At 59.7% G+C, this 18,915-nt stretch overlaps 1 protein-coding gene across 1 annotated transcript in view; it reads left to right on the top strand.

The window, feature by feature from the left end:
- Positions 1-378: 378 nt before the first annotated feature.
- The window catches only part of LOC141949235 (uncharacterized), an 82,781-nt gene continuing 64,244 nt past the window's right edge, over positions 379-18,915 (top strand). Inside the window, exons 1-2 of the mRNA XM_074882589.1 lie at positions 379-797; positions 951-1,041. The gene's annotated coding sequence lies outside the window, so the exon portion shown is untranslated. The remainder of the gene's footprint in view (positions 798-950; positions 1,042-18,915) is intronic.

The following is an 18,915-nucleotide window of genomic DNA, read 5'->3' as shown; positions in this document are numbered from 1 at the left end:
TGCCGGGTACAGCCGCGACGGGGGGGCCGCGCGGTGCGGCGGGACCGGCGGCAGAAGCCGCTCCGGGTCGGGGCCGGGCGGCGGCGGCGCTTCCCGGGGCCGCGCTTGGCCGGGCTTCCGGGTGCGTGGGCGACGGGCGGGCGCTGTAGTCACGTGAGCGGGGCTTCCGGTCGGCCATGTTGGCTCCCCGGGGCACGCCGGGAGCTGTAGTTTTTGCGCACTCGATTGCCCGGCAGCTGCGTCGCTCCCGCGCGCGGCACGGCACAGTCCTCGCTACCGGCGCGGCCCCACGGCGCAGCGCGAGGGGCGGTTTTGTGGCGGGTTCGTGCGGTTTCCCGCGGGTTGCCCGCGGCTCTCCCAGAACCGTGCCCCGGCAGTGCGCATGCGCGGTGGCGGCCCCCGGAAGTGCCGCAATCCCCAAGCGCTTCCCAAACCCGCCCGTGGGGCTCTGGGGGTGCAGGGCTGTGGGGTGGCTGCATTCCCCCCCCCAACCCCTCGGCATCGCCCGTGGGGACTGCGGAGGGGGTCAGAGAGCAGACGGGGTGAGCTGTGCTGTGGGCCAGAAATGGAAGCAACGTTTTGCCTTCCTGGGACTTGAGAACAGACGCGTGTGGCTGATTGAGGGGCTCTGAAACAGACAGAGTTGTGTGGCTTTGGGCTCAGAAACAGAGGTCAAGTGCGTTTTTGGGGACTTGAGAAGAGGCTCAGCAGGCAGGTTTTTGGGCTCATAAAGAGGCACTAAGGCAGCTGGTTTGGGGGCCAAAAGCAGAATGCAGTTTGGCTGGTTTTGCAGGCAGGTGAGAGGCGGAGGGTTGTGGGAGGGCCCTGGGGGCTGCGGGGGAAAGGAGGGGGTGGGGGTCAGGGTGGCATGGGACCCCGAAGCTTGGGAGGCCGGCGTGCACCAGGCCAAACTCCACGTTTGCGGTGACTGGCAGCGCTCTGTCTTGCAGGTGATGGAGAGGAACCTGGTGAATGCGGGAGCATCCCAGTGAGATGATGTGCTCCTGATGAGGATGGATTCTGGAGTGTGCTCTCTGAAAGGTAAGTCAAGGGGCAAAAGCCGTGGGTAGGGTGGGGCCAGCAGAGGCTCTATCATCAGGGCTGTGGAGAGGGCTATTTAGGCTTCCTTAAGTGTGGGGGAAGAGAGCAGGGTCTGTCCCACAGGACATGCATGTTCTGGCCTGTGTCAGTGTCCTCGTGTCATTTGTGGTGTCTGTGTTCTGTCTTGTATGCGGTGCCTTCCCCACATCTCTGTGGTGCCCCGTGGGCTCTCTGCACGGGACATGCACCTTGGTAGGTGTCCATGGGGTCTGTGATGCCTTGCTGCGCGGTGGGAGGTGGAAGGTGGGGCTCCGGTCACGTGCGATCTACAGCAATAATGGTCAGTGCTGCTTCTTTCCCTCTTCCAGAGGCCGTGCTGAGGCTGCGCTTGTCTGTTCCTGCCCTGGGGTGCCATTGACTGCGCCCACCTCGGGCTTGTGTGGGGTGTCTCTGCCTGGCCTTGCGCTTCTCACGGCACAGGGGCAAAAAGGGACAGGCGGAGCCCTTCCCGGCTGTGGGCAGCGGACAGGAGCTGCCGCGGCTGAAGCTGGAGAGACCAGAGAAAGGGGAAGAAAGAGAAAATCAAGACCATCTGTGCAGCACCCGCCTCCCAGTGCAGGAAGAGAGAGCCTGCCTCTCTGCGTGAGGAAGGAGCCCTCTTCACAGTCAGACCGCCAGCGTGCACCCAGGGTCTGCGTGCGTCACCCCAAGCGCAGTACGGCCGCGTAGTGCGCGAGCAAGCGAGGCTGTGTGTGTCGGAAGCCTGGTCTTGTAAGAGGTGAGAGACACCCGCGTATTCTTTTAGGGTGAGGACAGCCAGGCGACTGGAGTTTCAGAAGAAGAAGAGGGGCAGGAGGAAGGAAGGAGAAAGAAGCATCTGACCCGTCAAATTCTCCCGGCAGTGCCGAGAACGAGAGCTGCGGTGAGTCCTGGGCCTTCAGGGCCCTGTCACACGTCTTGTGCGTCCCGGTCCTTTCCTGCCCGTCACCTGGACCTCTTTTTTCCATGCTGCTGTTATTTCTGCCGCCCCCGCCCCTTTCCTAGACCTCTCCTCTTCTTTATTCTTCTGTCCTGCTCCCCCTTCCTTTCTCACTTTCTCTCTCTTGTCCTACTGCTCCCTTTTCTCATTTCTCTCTGTGCTTTTGTCCTGCCTCTCCCTCCTTTTTTTCATCTTCCATCTCTGCGCTTAGTGTCGTCGCTTTTTAAATTTTCATTCTACGTCTTTTAGTTTGCTGTCGCTATTTCATGTTTCCTTAGTGCTGCTGCTTTTTAAATTTTCTTTTCTGTGCCTCTGTTCTAGTTCGGTATCCCTGTGTGATCATTTTTTCCTTTATTTCACCAATGCCTGTTGCTTTTAAAATGTTCTTTTTCCCTTCAGTGTCTTTTTAGTGAGTTTTTCTCTTTCCTTAATGCCCTCTGTGTCTTTTTAAATCGTCCCCTCTTTTGTTCGCTGTGGCTACTTTTTAGTTCCAGGGCGTGGTTGGACCAGATGACCTGCAAGAGTTCCCTTCCCACCTCAAACCGTTCTGCAGTTCTGGAGTCACAACTGTCACATCCAGGGCCATGAGCTACCACAGGCGTGAGAAAGTTGCCCCAGGCTTCAAGGCCATCCCGAGCGCCTGCTGCTTTACTCCGGCCGCAGCGCTCCTGAAGAAGAGGAGAAGGTAATTTTGCAGTGGTCAGGGCTTTTAGGGCTCAGTGGTCGTGCTCAGTGGGTTGCGTGGTTGGGTGGTTTGAAGGGACAGTCCGAGAGGGCGTCTGAAATGCCCTTGCAGGGTGGAGGGAGGCAGGAAAGCGGGGGGGGGGGTTAGAGCTGGCGAGGGACCGCCCCGGGCTGGGGGGCGGTGTGCCCGTGGGTGCCAGTACCTCAGCTGCTGTGTCGGCATTGTGGGAGCCGTGGGGGTCGTGGACTTTACTCTGCCTCCCCCCAGAAAGCTCTGGCTGACGAAGTTATGCCACAACAGAGACTGCAGCCGTCAGCACCACGGGATGCTGATAATGACCAGCACAGGCCTCGCTGTACTGTCGTTTTCGCTGCTGCTTGCAGTGGATCTGCAGTGGTCTTTGATTCGCGGAAAAAGACTCTACAACTCGAAATGGAGTTATAAAGCAGGTATGTTTTACTCCGGCCGGGGTGCAAGGGGATTTCTCCACAAACCTTGCACACCAACAGCACGTTTTACCAAAACGTTACAGAGTGTGGATACACTTATTCACTGGATTACATAACACAAACATACATATGCATGAGTAAGGCTGGGTTAGTTCTAGAGGCTGGTGTCAGCAGTTTATGTTCTTTGCACCTGCGCATTGCCTCCTGGGGGGCGTCTTCGGGGTCTTTGGGAGGAAGGCTCGTAGTCTTTCTCACCTTGTTTTTTCCCCGGAGCATGCGCAGATTCTCTTAGCCAATTTCTTGAAAAACAAAAATGTTTTTCAGCTGGTTTACTCATGCTATCTTATTTAAGGGAAGCAATGAAACTTCTACCATCCGTATATGTCTATCTTTACTCATTACCGAGGCCCAACTAGTTAGAGCACACCTGTTCCTCGAGGACAAAAACATGATATTTTGCTGAACACTGCAGTTCTTGGTAGATTTTCACAGTAAACTGCTTTGTTTTGATGAACACAGCAGTCCTTGGTAAAATTCCACAGAACAGTCTGGGCAAGCAGGATTCTTAGCAAAATTAAAAACTACTATAAGTAGTACTATAACTTGCTAGAAGTAAGTAAATAAGTTGCTAAGCAGCTTTCTATTGCAGATTTAGAAAAACGACAGATTACTTCCACAACTCGCCTCCACACACCCCCCCCCCCCCCACCCCCCCCCCCCCCCCCCCCCACCCCTCCCCCGCAATTTTCCTGTTTGGCCAGTCAGTAAACCAGAGGGGGAGGTGGCGTTGAACAGGCCATTATGGGCATTTAAGTGCTTAAATAGAGCCCCATTGTCAGCGGCAGTCCCCAACAATGCAGCCTTAACGACTAGGCTGCAAGTCCCTGCACGTCCTTGGCTGGCAGTGCTACATGTCAAAGACATGGTTTTTCCCTTAGGGGAAGAAGGCAAAACAAAAATTTGCATTTACATGGGAGGGTAGCCAGCATACCTTTACCAGACTCCCAGAGGGGGGTAGAAACAATCAGAAATGCCCCAATCTAGAAAAAAAATTACAGCAGCTTTGTAATGGGTACTTTAGGATATTGGAGAAAACAAGTACCTGGATTCTCCATTGCCTGTCCACTGTATTCGCATTTACAAAAAGGAAAACGGTGGAGTTGACATTCAGAACATGAAGAAGCGATTAAAACTCTGATACTCGAATTAAAAACATATCTAACTTACAAATGCCTATTAATACTTGACCCACGAGCGTTACAGCAGCCATTTAAACCTTCACCAATTTTAGATGCACCCCCCCTACCTCTAGCATGGGATGCTAGTGACAACAATGGAGTAAAAGAAACTCAGTACCAGATGGATTTATCCTGCATCCTAAGGGGTAACCTGTTCAGCCTTCCCCCCCCTCCACCCCGAGACAGTTCTCTTTTCTTTCCTTGAAGAACATCGATGGTGGGAAAGCTTATCTGGATGGTCACCACCACCAACAGGACTGTTCAATTCCATGTTTCACTCGGTCTGATTTTCCTAATTCCAACTTTAATATGTTTACTACTTCTAATAGTATTGTATATTAAGGTTTGGAGGATGGTTAAACAGATCACTCAGTTACAAAAGCATCCCTGTGTGTATGCTTCCCTAAAATAATTTTTTTTTAATAGCAGCTAATAAAACACAAACTTGCCTTCAGTTATAATTGGATTATGGCATTCTCTGTTTATAGGCATAGAGGCAAGAGGCAACCACACTGTTGCTTGTGGGAGGCATTGGCCTGTCAGCCTTGCACAGCCTCTGAGAAATAGCTAGGCTTTGATGAAAAACAGGCCTTAGAAGAAAGATAAGAAACTGCTGAGTAGTGCCAAGGTGGCAGGGAAAAACAACAGACAGCTGCAACACTGAAATGTGGAAAAGTACTGAATTGTGAGAAGTTACTGCTGCGAAAACAGCGCGTGAACGAGAGGGTGATTGGTCTGCACAGGGCATGTTAGAGTGGTCTGATGCTGATAGGAGAAAAGGTTGGTAGCTGTCTAATTGCTGATTTGGTAACTATGAAGTAAGAGCTTTACTGACAGCATCCCAGAGCATAAGTATGTACCGTTGTAACAATAAAGTCTCTTTTTTCCTTCTGGACTTCATGGAGAGTCCGTGCCTCAAGTTGCCTCAAATGGTGCCCCGTGTGAGGCGGCGATAGGTGTGATTAGCTTGGATCACTGCAGTGGCAAACCCCACAGAACTTAGGTAGCTGCTGAAAGGAAGCAGGAGCCGGCATCAGTCACCGTTGCAGTGTGAGCAAGGTGAGCTGTGGGGAAGCGATGGGTAGGTCAATACCCTCGGAAGAAAAGTCAGTGCTTGCACTGATGGAAAGACTGTTAGCTAAATATAAGGTGCATATTAATCTGCATGCCTTGAAGAGAATTTTAAAGTGGGTAGCAGCCGCGGTTACTATATTCACTGTTCCGATATGGGATAAAGCAGGAGTAAGACTGTGGGACTGTGCAACCCGAGGGAATGAGGTTGCAGATAATAAAGCAGGTGGGTTTTTTTTGAGATCCAGATTTTGAGATAATAAAAAGACAAAATAATGAACGCGGCCAGACTGTTAACACAGAGAATGAGAACCCAGAGGGCAAGGACGCATATTTTGAACCCCGGGAGCAAGATTTATATGCTGGGTCTCTAGACTGTGATAATCTTTTAGACCCTGACACTGTAAATCCTAAAAGACAACCTGGGCTCTGTCCTCCCTTAGCTGGGGATGATCGTGGGTAAAAGTGAGGCAAGAAGCCTTGGCGCAAGGGGATATGGACATGGCAAGAAAGATTGTTGCTCCTGTAATTTATGAGCCAGGACGTCAGCCACGTTGTGAAGGACTGCATTTTTCTGTTATTAAAGAACTACAGAAGACCGTTAATGAGGACAGACTTAAACTCATTTACAACAGGTATACTGGAGGCAATTGCTCATGGATGTCAATTGGTCCCATGGGATTGGCTGGCACTTTTAAAAACGGCATTAACGCCGGCACAGTGTTCTATCTGGAAAACCGACTGTGTGGATCTCTGTACTCAGCATTCACGCCCCCCCACCTGCAAGCGCCCCGGGCCTCCCCGAGCCCCCCCCCCCTGCCGCGGGGCAACTGCCTGCGGCCAAGCCCGGCACCAGGTCAAGCCCGGCACCGGGCTCTAGGCCCCCGCCCCCCCCCCCCCCCCGCCCCCAAAAGCGGCAGTTTTTACAGAAGGTGCTGACACTGGGATGCGGTGTCTCTTGTCTGTCAAGACCACATAACCTATAAGCAATGGCTTTATATATTCTTAATATTATATTCATGGCGAGTCTGCGCCTCAGTTGCCACTGCCACTCTATGGACAAGATAAATTGACTTTAGTCACAGGGTGGATTGTGGTGGTGCAATTCTTACCCCTCCCCGCTCCTCCTTGTTGGGCTGCTTGGTGCTAGGTGTGATTCCACCCACATCCCCCCGAGCTACACACCGATCTGGGGAGATAAACCAATCACCTCGTCCTCGGTGTCTTTTGCAGGGCTTTTGCGAGCTGTCATTACACTACTTGTCTGACTTTGGCTCACTGTTTGACATATGATTTCCACTGCACTCGCAACAGTCGTGGCTATGTAATAATGTTCTCTCTTATCTTCTTAACCTGCATTGCTCTAAATTTCCCATCTCCAGGAGTTTTGCTCGCTATTGGTGTGTGTGAAGGTGCCTTTGGCTCTAAAAAGATGCCTGACGTATAATGCTTATATCTCAGAAAGGCCACAAGAAATGAAGTACTGTAGCCCAGGTAATAGATGGTGAGGGCGGAAAAGTCGCTGTGGTGGCGGAGCGGCCGCCTGAGGGGAAGGGGGCGGGACCCGCCTGTGGGAAGGGGAAGGGCGGGAAAGTCGCGCGCCGCTGTGAGGGGCGGAGCGGCCGCCTGAGGGGAAGGGGGCGGGTCCAGCCCCGCCAGACGCGGCCAGGAGTCCGAGCAGAGCAGTGGCGGTCGCAGTCGTCTCTGCGGGAAGCTGTGGAGCAGCAACTGGGTGAGTAAAGCCGATCTGTGAGTTTTTGGCGGGGCGGGGCGGGGGGGGGGAGACGCTGAGATTCGGGTGGTGCTGTGGCGAGCTCTGTCCGGGGGCCGGCGACCCTCTCAGACCCGACGGCGTCTTCTTGCCCTTGCAACAGCTGGTGGTGGAGCAGAAAGACCCGCAAGACAAGAGAGAGCGGCAGGAGGAGCGGAGGAAGTCTGAGCAACAAGTGCAGGAAAGAGAAGGGCGCTCCGGGCAAAGCGCCGCTGTGAGGGGCGGAGCGGCCACCTGAGGGGAAGGGTAGTGGGACCTGTCTGGGGCGGGGGGGAGCGCCGTCGCCGGGGGGGGGAGAGTGTCGTCGCCGCGGGGCGGGCGGGGGGTGGTGTGGAGCCGTCTGTGGGGGGGAGCACCGTCGCCGCCTGGGGTGGGGGGAAGCCGCCGCCGGGGGGGGGGGGGGGAGCGCCGTCGCCGCCGGAGGAGGGGAGGGGTTGGGGGAAGAGCGCCGTCGCCGTCCGACGCGGGGGGGTCGCAGTCTGGGGCGGGGGGGAGCGCCGTCGCCGTGGTGGGGGGGAGAGCGTTGTCGCCGCGGGGCGGGCGGGGGGTGGTGTGGAGCCGTCTGTGGGGGGGAGCACCGTCGCCGCCTGGGGTGGGGGGGAAGTCGCCGCCCGGGAGGGGGGGAGCGCCGTCGCCGCCGGGGGGGGGGAGGGGTGGGGGGGAAGAGCGCCGTTGCTGTCCGACGCGGGGGGGGCTGCAGTCTGGGACGGGGGAGCAGCGACAGCGCCGTCTGAGGCGGGAGCGGGGGGAGCACCGTCGCCGCGGGGCGGGCGGGGGGTGGACTGGACCCGCTTGGGGGGGCGAGCACCGTCGCCGCAGGGGCTGAGGAGGGTCCAAGGCCCCGCTGGATGCAGCCAGGAGCCCGGAGCAGATGAGTGGCCGTCGCAGTCGTCCCTGCAGGGATCATTGAAGCACCAACTGGGTGAGACAAGCTGATCTGTGAGGTTTTCTCGGGGGGGGGTGGGGGGGGTGGTGGTGTTGGGGTATGGGCGGGGAGGGCCGCCTTCCCTCTGTCCTCCCTGTGGGGAAGCTGGCATCTGACCGTACCCCCCCTTCCAAGCAGCAGCTCCTGAAGAAGAAAGAAGAGGCATTGTGAGGAGCGGCGGGCTGAAGAGAGGAGTGGGGCGAGAGAAGGGAGCTCTGGACAAAGGTGCTTCCCCATTACCGGGGCTGCAGTCGCACAAGACCGTTGCTGGCACCTTTGGTACGCTGGCCGGCGCTGCGCTGGGTGACCTCCCTGTAAGCAGGGCTCGGGTCTCTGGTCTTTTGCCACCTTGCCCCACGGTTTGGCTGCCCGGAGAGAAGGGCGGCCCTGTCAGGAGAGTGAGCGGCGCTGTCTCCGCGCCAAGGGGGAAATGGGGCTCTCCGGACCCCACGCCCACCCTGTAAGCAGGGGAGGGCCGTTTCCCCGGCCCCGGCGGCTTTCTGGCTGCTGGCGGCCTGGCCAGCGTGACCCCCTGGAGTCGGGGCGTGTCACGGCATTTGTCCCTTGGCCACCCGTGAAGCCCCGCGGCACGTTGAGTCCCTGTGGCCTGCGTGCGTCCTGCGGGGCAGGTCTGGGGCTCTGCTCTCCTGCTCGTGGGAAGGGATGGCTCCCCAGACTCTGGCTGCACAGAGCTCGCTCTCTCTTCCGGGAAGTTTTGTTTGTCCCTGTGTGTGTGTGTGTGTGTGTCTGTGTGTCTGTGTGTGTGCCTGCCTGTGTGTGTGTCTGTGGGTGTGAGTGAGCGAGCGAATGAGCTTCTCGTTTAGGCCCCTGTTGAAATCGCTGCAGTGTACTTAGCTTAAACTTCCCGGGAGGGAAAGAAGGGCTCTGTGCAGCAACAGGGGGTCGGTCCCCTCTGAGCCCGCGAGCGGAGGGCGAGTCCCGGCTTGCCCCTCCTTTCGAAGGACAGAGCGAAGCCCCGTGGCCGACGTGCGACCCGCCTGTGTTCAGGGCCTGGGTCTCTGCCTGGGTGGCCGCCTGTCCTGCTGGCGACCTGCCAGTGTGCCCGCCCTGTAGTCGGGGCGAGTGCCACAAGCCGTGGAGCCTTATGTCCCCAGGAGCCGCTTGGCCGCCCTGTAATCAGGGCTGGGCGGGCTGCCTGCGTTGGGCAGCCAGCAGAGGCTGCCCTGTAAGTCCGGGGCTGGCCGGTGACCTGCAGGCCCGGGCACGCTGCAGTGCCGGCAGCGGCTGGAGACCCCTGTAAGCAGGGGCGCAGTTTCTTTGGCTGCCACTTTGTGTGCCCAGCTCCCATTTGTCCAGAGTTCCCAACTCCGAGCCCAGCTCCAGCGCCGGTCGGGACTGCATGCGTGGCAACCCCGGAGTGCCGATTGGGTGAGAAAAGCTGATCTGTGAGGTTTTTTTGGGGGGGGGGGCGGGGAGGGAGGGAGGGGGGTGTTGGGGTATGGGTGGGGGACCGGATTGCCTCTGTCCTCCGGGTGGGGGAGCTGGCACCTGACCGTACTCTCCTTCCAAGCAGCAGCTCCTGGGGAAGACAAGGCATCTTGAGGCGCAGCGGGCTGAAGAGAGGAGCGGGGCGAGAGAAGGGAGCTTTGCTGCCGCTTTGTGTGCCCAGCTCCCATTTGTCCAGAGTTCCCGACTCTGAGCCCAGCTCCAGCGCCGGCCGGTACTGCACACGTGGCAGCCCCGGAGCGCCGATTGAGTGAGAAGAGTGAGAAAAGCTGATCAGTGAGTTTCTTTTCAGGGTGGGGGGGTGTTGGGGTATGGGCGGGGGGGTGGGGTGGGGGGGTGGGTGTGGGAAGCGCTCTGGGGACCTCCCTCCAGAGGCCGGCCTCCCTCTGTCCTCCGTGTCGGGGAGCTGGCGCCTGACTGAACTTTCCTTCCAAGCAGCACCTTGGAAGCTGCAGCGACACGGGATGCTGATAATGACCAGCACAGGCCTCGCTGTACTGTCGTTTTGTGCTGCTTGCAATGGATCTGCAGTGGTCTTTGATTCGCGGAAAAAGACTCTACAACTCGAAATGGAGTTATAAAGCAGGTATGTTTTACTCCGGCCGGGGTGCAAGGGGATTTCTCCACAAACCTTGCACACCAACAGCACATTTTACCAAAACGTTACAGAGTGTGGATACACTTATTCACTGGATTACATAACACAAACATACATATGCATGAGTAAGGCTGGGTTAGTTCTAGAGGCTGGTGTCAGCAGTTTATGTTCTTTGCACCTGTGCATTGCCTCCTGGGGGGCGTCTTCGGGGTCTTTGGGAGGAAGGCTCGTAGTCTTTCTCACCTTGTTTTTTCCCCGGAGCATGCGCAGATTCTCTTAGCCAATTTCTTGAAAAACAAAAATGTTTTTCAGCCGGTTTACTCATGCTATCTTATTTAAGGGAAGCAATGAAACTTCTACCATCCGTATATGTCTATCTTTACTCATTACCGAGGCCCAACTAGTTAGAGCACACCTGTTCCTCGAGGACAAAAACATGATATTTTGCTGAACACTGCAGTTCTTGGTAGATTTTCACAGTAAACTGCTTTGTTTTGATGAACACGGCAGTCCTTGGTAAAATTCCACAGAACAGTCTGGGCAAGCAGGATTCTTAGCAAAATTAAAAACTACTATAAGTAGTACTATAACTTGCTAGAAGTAAGTAAATAAGTTGCTAAGCAGCTTTCTATTGCAGATTTAGAAAAACGACAGATTACTTCCACAACTCGCTTCCACCACCCCCCACCCCCCCCCCCCCCCCCGCAATTTTCCTGTTTGGCCAGTCAGTAAACCAGAGGGGGAGGTGGCGTTGAACAGGCCATTATGGGCATTTAAGTGCTTAAATAGAGCCCCATTGTCAGCGGCAGTCCCCAACAATGCAGCCTTAACGACTAGGCTGCAAGTCCCTGCACGTCCTTGGCTGGCAGTGCTACATGTCAAAGACATGGTTTTTCCCTTAGGGGAAGAAGGCAAAACAAAAATTTGCATTTACATGGGAGGGTAGCCAGCATACCTTTACCAGACTCCCAGAGGGGGGTAGAAACAATCAGAAATGCCCCAATCTAGAAAAAAAATTACAGCAGCTTTGTAATGGGTACTTTAGGGTATTGGAGAAAACAGGTACCTGGATTCTCCATTGCCTGTCCACTGTATTTGCATTTACAAAAAGGAAAACGGTGGAGTTGGCATTCAGAACATGAAGAAGCGATTAAAACTCTGATACTCGAATTAAAAACATATCTAACTTACAAATGCCTATTAATACTTGACCCACGAGCGTTACAGCAGCCATTTAAACCTTCACCAATTTTAGATGCACCCCCTCTACCTCTAGCATGGGATGCTAGTGACAACAATGGAGTAAAAGAAACTCAGTACGAGATGGATTTATCCTGTATCCTAAGGGGTAACCTGTTCAGCCTTCCCCCCCCTCCACCCCGAGACAGTTCTCTTTTCTTTCCTTGAAGAACATCGATGGTGGGAAAGCTTATCTGGATGGTCACCACCACAAACAGGACTCGGTCTGATTTTCCTAATTCCAACTTTAATATGTTTACTACTTCTAATAGTATTGTATATTAAGGGTTGGAGGATGGTTAAACAGATCACTCAGTTACAAAAGTATCCCTGCGTGTATACTTCCCTAAAATATTTTTTTTTTAATAGCAGCTAATAAAACACAAAATTGCCTTCAATACAATTGGATTATGGCATCCGCTGCTTATAGGCAGAGAGGCAAGAGGCAACCACACCGCCACTCTCTGGACAAGATCAAGTACTGTAGCCCAGGTAATGGACTGTGAGGGCGGGAAAGTCCATGTGGGGGCGCAGCGGCCGCCTGAGGGGAAGGGGGCGGGACCCGCCTGTGGGAAGGGGAAGGGCGGGAAAGTCACGATGAGGGGCGGAGCGGCCGCCTGAGGGGAAGGGGGCCGGTGCAGCCCCGCCAGACGCGGCCAGGAGTCCGGAGCAGAGGAGTGGCGGTCGCAGTCGTCTCTGCGGGAAGCACTGGAGCAGCAGCTGGGTGAGTAAAGCCGATCTGTGAGTTTTTGGCGGGGCGGGGCGGGGGGGGGAGGCGCTGAGATTCGGGTGGTGCTGTGGCGAGCTCTGTCCGGGGGCCGGCGACCCTCTCAGACCCGACGGTGTCTTCTTGCCTTTGCAACAGCTGGTGGTGGAGCAGAAAGAAGAGACAAACATCGCGTGCAGAAGGACCCGCAAGACAAGACAGAGCGGCAGGAGGAGCGGAGGAAGTCTGAGCAACAAGTGCAGGAAAGAGAAGGGCGCTCCGGGCAAAGCGCCGCTGTGAGGGGCGGAGCGGCCACCTGAGGGGAAGGGTAGTGGGACCTGTCTGGGGCGGGGTGGAGCGCCGCCGCCGGGGGGGGAGGGGGGGAGCGCCGTCGCCGCCGGAGGAGGGGAGGGGTTGGGGGAAGAGCGCCGTCGCCGTCCGACGCGGGGGGGGGGCCGCAGTCCGGGACGGGGGAGCAGCGACATCGCCGTCTGAGGTGGGAGTGGGGGGAGCACCGTCGCCGCGGGGCGGGCGGGGGGTGGACTGGACCCGCTTGGGGGGGCGAGCAGCGTTGCCGCAGGGGCTGAGGAGGGTCCAAGGCCCCGCTGGATGCAGCCAGGAGCCCGGAGCAGATGAGTGGCCGTCGCAGTCGTCCCTGCAGGGATCATTGAAGCGCCAACTGGGTGAGACAAGCTGATCTGTGAGGTTTTCTCGGGGGGGGGGGTGGGGGTGGTGGTGGTGTTGGGGTATGGGCGAGGAGGGCCGCCTTCCCTCTGTCCTCCCTGTGGGGAAGCTGGCATCTGACCGTACCCCCCCTTCCAAGCAGCAGCTCCTGGAGAAGAAAGGCGAGGCATTGTGAGGAGCGGCGGGCTGAAGAGAGGAGTGGGGCGAGAGAAGGAAGCTCTGGACAAAGGGGACCTCCCTGTTACCGGGGCTGCGGTCGCACGAGACCGTTGCCGGCACTTCTGGTGCCCTGGCCGGCGCTGCGCTGGGTGACCTCCCTGTAAGCAGGGCTCGGGTCTCTGGTCTTTTGCCACCTTGCCCCACGGTTTGGCTGCCCGGAGAGAAGGGCGGCCCTGTCAGGAGAGTGAGCGGCGCTGTCTCCGCGCCGAGGGGGAAATGGGGCTCTCCGGACCCCACGCCCGCCCTGTAAGCAGGGGAGGGCCGTTTCCCCGGCCCCGGCGGCTTTCTGGCTGCTGGCGGCCTGGCCAGCGTGACCCCCTGGAGTCGGGGCGTGTCACGGCATTTGTCCCTTGGCCACCCCGTGAAGCCCCGCGGCACGTTGAGTCGCTGTGGCCTGCGTGCGTCCTGGGGGGCAGGTCTGGGGCTCTGCTCTCCTGCTCGTGGGAAGGGATGGCTCCCCAGACACTGGCTGCACAGAGCTCGCTCTCTCTTGCGGGAAGTTTTGTTTGTCCCTGTGTGTGTGTGTGTGTGTGTCTGTGTGTGCCTGCCTGTGTCTGTGTGTGTGTCTGTGGGTGTGAGTGAGCGAGCGAATGAGCTTCTCGTTTAGGCCCCTGTTGAAATCACTGCAGCGTACTTAGCTTAAACTTCCCGGGAGGGAAAGAAGGGCTCTGTGCAGCAACAGGGGGTCGGTCCCCTCTGAGCCCGCGAGCGGAGGGCGAGTCCCGGCTTGCCCCTCCTTGCCCCTCCTTTCGAAGGAGAGAGCGAAGCCCCGTGGCTGTAGCGCGGCCAGCGTGCGACCCGCCTGTGTTCAGGGCCCGGGTCTCTGCCTGGGTGGCCGCCTGTCCTGGCTGGCGACCTGCCAGCGTGCCCGCCCCGTACTCGGGGCGAGTGCCACGAGCCGTGGAGCCCTCTGTCCCCAGGAGCCGCTCGGCCGCCCTGTAATCAGGGCTGGGCGGGCTGCTGTAGGCAGCCAGCAGAGGCTGCCCTGTAAGTCCGGGGCTGGCCAATGAGTGACCTGCAGGCCCGGGCACTCTGCAGTGCCGGCAGCGGCTCGAGCCCCCCGTAAGGAGGGGCGCAGCTTCCTTGGCCGCCGCTTTTGTGTGCCCAGCTCCCCTTTGTCCAGAGTTCCCAACTCCGAGCCCAGCTCCAGCGCCGGCCGGCACTGCACGCGTGGCAGCCCCGGAGCGTCGATCGGGTGAGAAAAGCCGATCTGTGAGGGTTTTTTTTTTTGGGGGGGGGGGGGGAGTGGTGGTGTTAGGTTATACGGGGTTGCGGGTGGGAGGGCCTCTGGGATTCGGGTGGTGCTGTGGCGAGCTCTGTCCGGGGGCCGGTGTCCCTCTCAGACCCGACCGGCATCCTTCTGCCATTACAGGAGCTGGCGGAGAAGAAGGAAGAGCCAAACATTGCGTGCGGAAAGACCTTCAAAGGCAAGAGAGAGCGGGGGGAGGAGCGGAGGAAGTCTGGGCAACAAGTGGAGGCAAAAGAAGGGCGCTCTGGGCAACAGGACCACCCTGTCAGTGGGCTCTGGTCGTGCAAGGGTGTCACCAGGACCTTTGGTGCCCTGGCCGGCTTTGTGCCCTGGCCGGCTTTGTGCCGGGTGATCTCCCTGTAAGCGGGGCTCGGGTCTTTGTTTTTTTGCCGGCCTTTTGCCACGTTGCCCCATGGTTCGGCTGCCCGGGCAGGTGGCAAGCGTCTGAGGGGGGTGAGCAGCACCGTCTCCGCAGCCGAGGCGGGAAGCGGGGCTCCTAAAGCCCACCGTGGTGGTGAGCTGCAGTCAGGACGGCCAGCCCATAACTCGGGCGTAGATGGGAGCCTTGAAGTGCACGGGGCTCGTTGAGCGGGCCGAGCCAAGGGAGAACCCCCTGTAAGTAAGGAAGGCCGTGAGCATCCCCTGTGCTTAAGGGGAGGTGCTGGGAGGGACGAGGGACCCTCCCCTGTGAGCAGGCCGGCGTCCCTGGCCCCGGCCTTTCAGAGGCGTGGGGCTGAGACGTGCAGGGCTGGGCGTGCCCTGCCCTAGCCCTCTTTCTGTGTGCTGTCAGCCCCAGGAGCAGCTTGGGAGGAAGAGAGGCACGGGGAAAGGCAGGAGGCTGGGAGGCAACGGTGCCTGCGAGCCGGGCCCAGGTCCGGCCCGGGCAGGCCTGGCAGTGCTTTGAGCTGGGCCAGCGCCCTGGAAGCAGGGCTGGGGCCTCTGCTCCATCCTCCGGGTGGGGGAGCTGGCGCCTGACTGTGCCCCCCTTCCAAGCAGCAGCTCCTGGAGAAGAAAGGCGAGGCATCGTGAGGAGCGGCGGGCTGAAGAGAGGAGTGGGGCGAGAGAAGGAAGCTCTGGACAAAGGGGACCTCCCTGTTACCGGGGCTGCGGTCGCACGAGACCGTTGCCGGCACTTCTGGTGCCCTGGCCGGCGCTGCGCTGGGTGACCTCCCTGTAAGCAGGGCTCGGGTCTCTGGTCTTTTGCCACCTTGCCCCACGGTTTGGCTGCCCGGAGAGAAGGGCGGCCCTGTCAGGAGAGTGAGCGGCGCTGTCTCCGCGCCGAGGGGGAAATGGGGCTCTCCGGACCCCACGCCCGCCCTGTAAGCAGGGGAGGGCCGTTTCCCCGGCCCCGGCGGCTTTCTGGCTGCTGGCGGCCTGGCCAGCGTGACCCCCTGGAGTCGGGGCGTGTCACGGCATTTGTCCTTTGGCCACCCCGTGAAGCCCCGCGGCACGTTGAGTCGCTGTGGCCTGCGTGCGTCCTGGGGGGCAGGTCTGGGGCTCTGCTCTCCTGCTCGTGGGAAGGGATGGCTCCCCAGACACTGGCTGCACAGAGCTCGCTCTCTCTTGCGGGAAGTTTTGTTTGTCCCTGTGTGTGTGTGTGTGTGTGTCTGTGTGTGCCTGCCTGTGTCTGTGTGTGTGTCTGTGGGTGTGAGTGAGCGAGCGAATGAGCTTCTCGTTTAGGCCCCTGTTGAAATCACTGCAGCGTACTTAGCTTAAACTTCCCGGGAGGGAAAGAAGGGCTCTGTGCAGCAACAGGGGGTCGGTCCCCTCTGAGCCCGCGAGCGGAGGGCGAGTCCCGGCTTGCCCCTCCTTGCCCCTCCTTTCGAAGGAGAGAGCGAAGCCCCGTGGCTGTAGCGCGGCCAGCGTGCGACCCGCCTGTGTTCAGGGCCCGGGTCTCTGCCTGGGTGGCCGCCTGTCCTGGCTGGCGACCTGCCAGCGTGCCCGCCCCGTACTCGGGGCGAGTGCCACGAGCCGTGGAGCCCTCTGTCCCCAGGAGCCGCTCGGCCGCCCTGTAATCAGGGCTGGGCGGGCTGCTGTAGGCAGCCAGCAGAGGCTGCCCTGTAAGTCCGGGGCTGGCCAATGAGTGACCTGCAGGCCCGGGCACTCTGCAGTGCCGGCAGCGGCTCGAGCCCCCCGTAAGGAGGGGCGCAGCTTCCTTGGCCGCCGCTTTTGTGTGCCCAGCTCCCCTTTGTCCAGAGTTCCCAACTCCGAGCCCAGCTCCAGCGCCGGCCGGCACTGCACGCGTGGCAGCCCCGGAGCGTCGATCGGGTGAGAAAAGCCGATCTGTGAGGGTTTTTTTTTTGGGGGGGGGGGGAGTGGTGGTGTTAGGTTATACGGGGTTGCGGGTGGGAGGGCCTCTGGGATTCGGGTGGTGCTGTGGCGAGCTCTGTCCGGGGGCCGGTGTCCCTCTCAGACCCGACCGGCGTCCTTCTGCCATTACAGGAGCTGGCGGAGAAGAAGGAAGAGCCAAACATTGCGTGCGGAAAGACCTTCAAAGGCAAGAGAGAGCGGGGGGAGGAGCGGAGGAAGTCTGGGCAACAAGTGGAGGCAAAAGAAGGGCGCTCTGGGCAACAGGACCACCCTGTCACTGGGCTCTGGTCGTGCAAGGGTGTCACCAGGACCTTTGGTGCCCTGGCCGGCTTTGTGCCCTGGCCGGCTTTGTGCCGGGTGATCTCCCTGTAAGCGGGGCTCGGGTCTTTGTTTTTTTGCCGGCCTTTTGCCACGTTGCCCCATGGTTCGGCTGCCCGGGCAGGTGGCAAGCGTCTGAGGGGGGGGAGCAGCACCGTCTCCGCAGCCGAGGCGGGAAGCGGGGCTCCTAAAGCCCACCGTGGTGGTGAGCTGCAGTCAGGACGGCCAGCCCATAACTCGGGCGTAGATGGGAGCCTTGAAGTGCACGGGGCTCGTTGAGCGGGCCGAGCCAAGGGAGAACCCCCTGTAAGTAAGGAAGGCCGTGAGCATCCCCTGTGCTTAAGGGGAGGTGCTGGGAGGGACGAGGGACCCTCCCCTGTGAGCAGGCCGGCGTCCCTGGCCCCGGCCTTTCAGAGGCGTGGGGCTGAGACGTGCAGGGCTGGGCGTGCCCTGCCCTAGCCCTCTTTCTGTGTGCTGTCAGCCCCAGGAGCAGCTTGGGAGGAAGAGAGGCACGGGGAAAGGCAGGAGGCTGGGAGGCAACGGTGCCTGCGAGCCGGGCCCAGGTCCGGCCCGGGCAGGCCTGGCAGTGCTTTGAGCTGGGCCAGCGCCCTGGAAGCAGGGCTGGGGCCTCTGCTCCATCCTCCGGGTGGGGGAGCTGGCGCCTGACTGTGCCCCCCTTCCAAGCAGCAGCTCCTGGAGAAGAAAGGCGAGGCATCGTGAGGAGCGGCGGGCTGAAGAGAGGATTGGGGCGAGAGAAGGAAGCTCTGGACAAAGGGGACCTCCCTGTTACCGGGGCTGCGGTCGCACGAGACCGTTGCCGGCACTTCTGGTGCCCTGGCCGGCGCTGCGCTGGGTGACCTCCCTGTAAGCAGGGCTCGGGTCTCTGGTCTTTTGCCACCTTGCCCCACGGTTTGGCTGCCCGGAGAGAAGGGCGGCCCTGTCAGGAGAGTGAGCGGCGCTGTCTCCGCGCCGAGGGGGAAATGGGGCTCTCCGGACCCCACGCCCGCCCTGTAAGCAGGGGAGGGCCGTTTCCCCGGCCCCGGCGGCTTTCTGGCTGCTGGCGGCCTGGCCAGCGTGACCCCCTGGAGTCGGGGCGTGTCACGGCATTTGTCCTTTGGCCACCCCGTGAAGCCCCGCGGCACGTTGAGTCGCTGTGGCCTGCGTGCGTCCTGGGGGGCAGGTCTGGGGCTCTGCTCTCCTGCTCGTGGGAAGGGATGGCTCCCCAGACACTGGCTGCACAGAGCTCGCTCTCTCTTGCGGGAAGTTTTGTTTGTCCCTGTGTGTGTGTGTGTGTGTGTCTGTGTGTGCCTGCCTGTGTCTGTGTGTGTGTCTGTGGGTGTGAGTGAGCGAGCGAATGAGCTTCTCGTTTAGGCCCCTGTTGAAATCACTGCAGCGTACTTAGCTTAAACTTCCCGGGAGGGAAAGAAGGGCTCTGTGCAGCAACAGGGGGTCGGTCCCCTCTGAGCCCGCGAGCGGAGGGCGAGTCCCGGCTTGCCCCTCCTTGCCCCTCCTTTCGAAGGAGAGAGCGAAGCCCCGTGGCTGTAGCGCGGCCAGCGTGCGACCCGCCTGTGTTCAGGGCCCGGGTCTCTGCCTGGGTGGCCGCCTGTCCTGGCTGGCGACCTGCCAGCGTGCCCGCCCCGTACTCGGGGCGAGTGCCACGAGCCGTGGAGCCCTCTGTCCCCAGGAGCCGCTCGGCCGCCCTGTAATCAGGGCTGGGCGGGCTGCTGTAGGCAGCCAGCAGAGGCTGCCCTGTAAGTCCGGGGCTGGCCAATGAGTGACCTGCAGGCCCGGGCACTCTGCAGTGCCGGCAGCGGCTCGAGCCCCCCGTAAGGAGGGGCGCAGCTTCCTTGGCCGCCGCTTTTGTGTGCCCAGCTCCCCTTTGTCCAGAGTTCCCAACTCCGAGCCCAGCTCCAGCGCCGGCCGGCACTGCACGCGTGGCAGCCCCGGAGCGTCGATCGGGTGAGAA

The sequence above is a fragment of the Strix uralensis genome, chromosome 13, assembly GCF_047716275.1.
Source record: "Strix uralensis isolate ZFMK-TIS-50842 chromosome 13, bStrUra1, whole genome shotgun sequence".
NCBI classification, from domain to species: Eukaryota; Metazoa; Chordata; class Aves; order Strigiformes; family Strigidae; genus Strix; species Strix uralensis.
The sequence above is the reverse complement of the archived record's forward strand: the minus strand, read 5'-3'. Positions and strand labels throughout refer to the sequence as shown.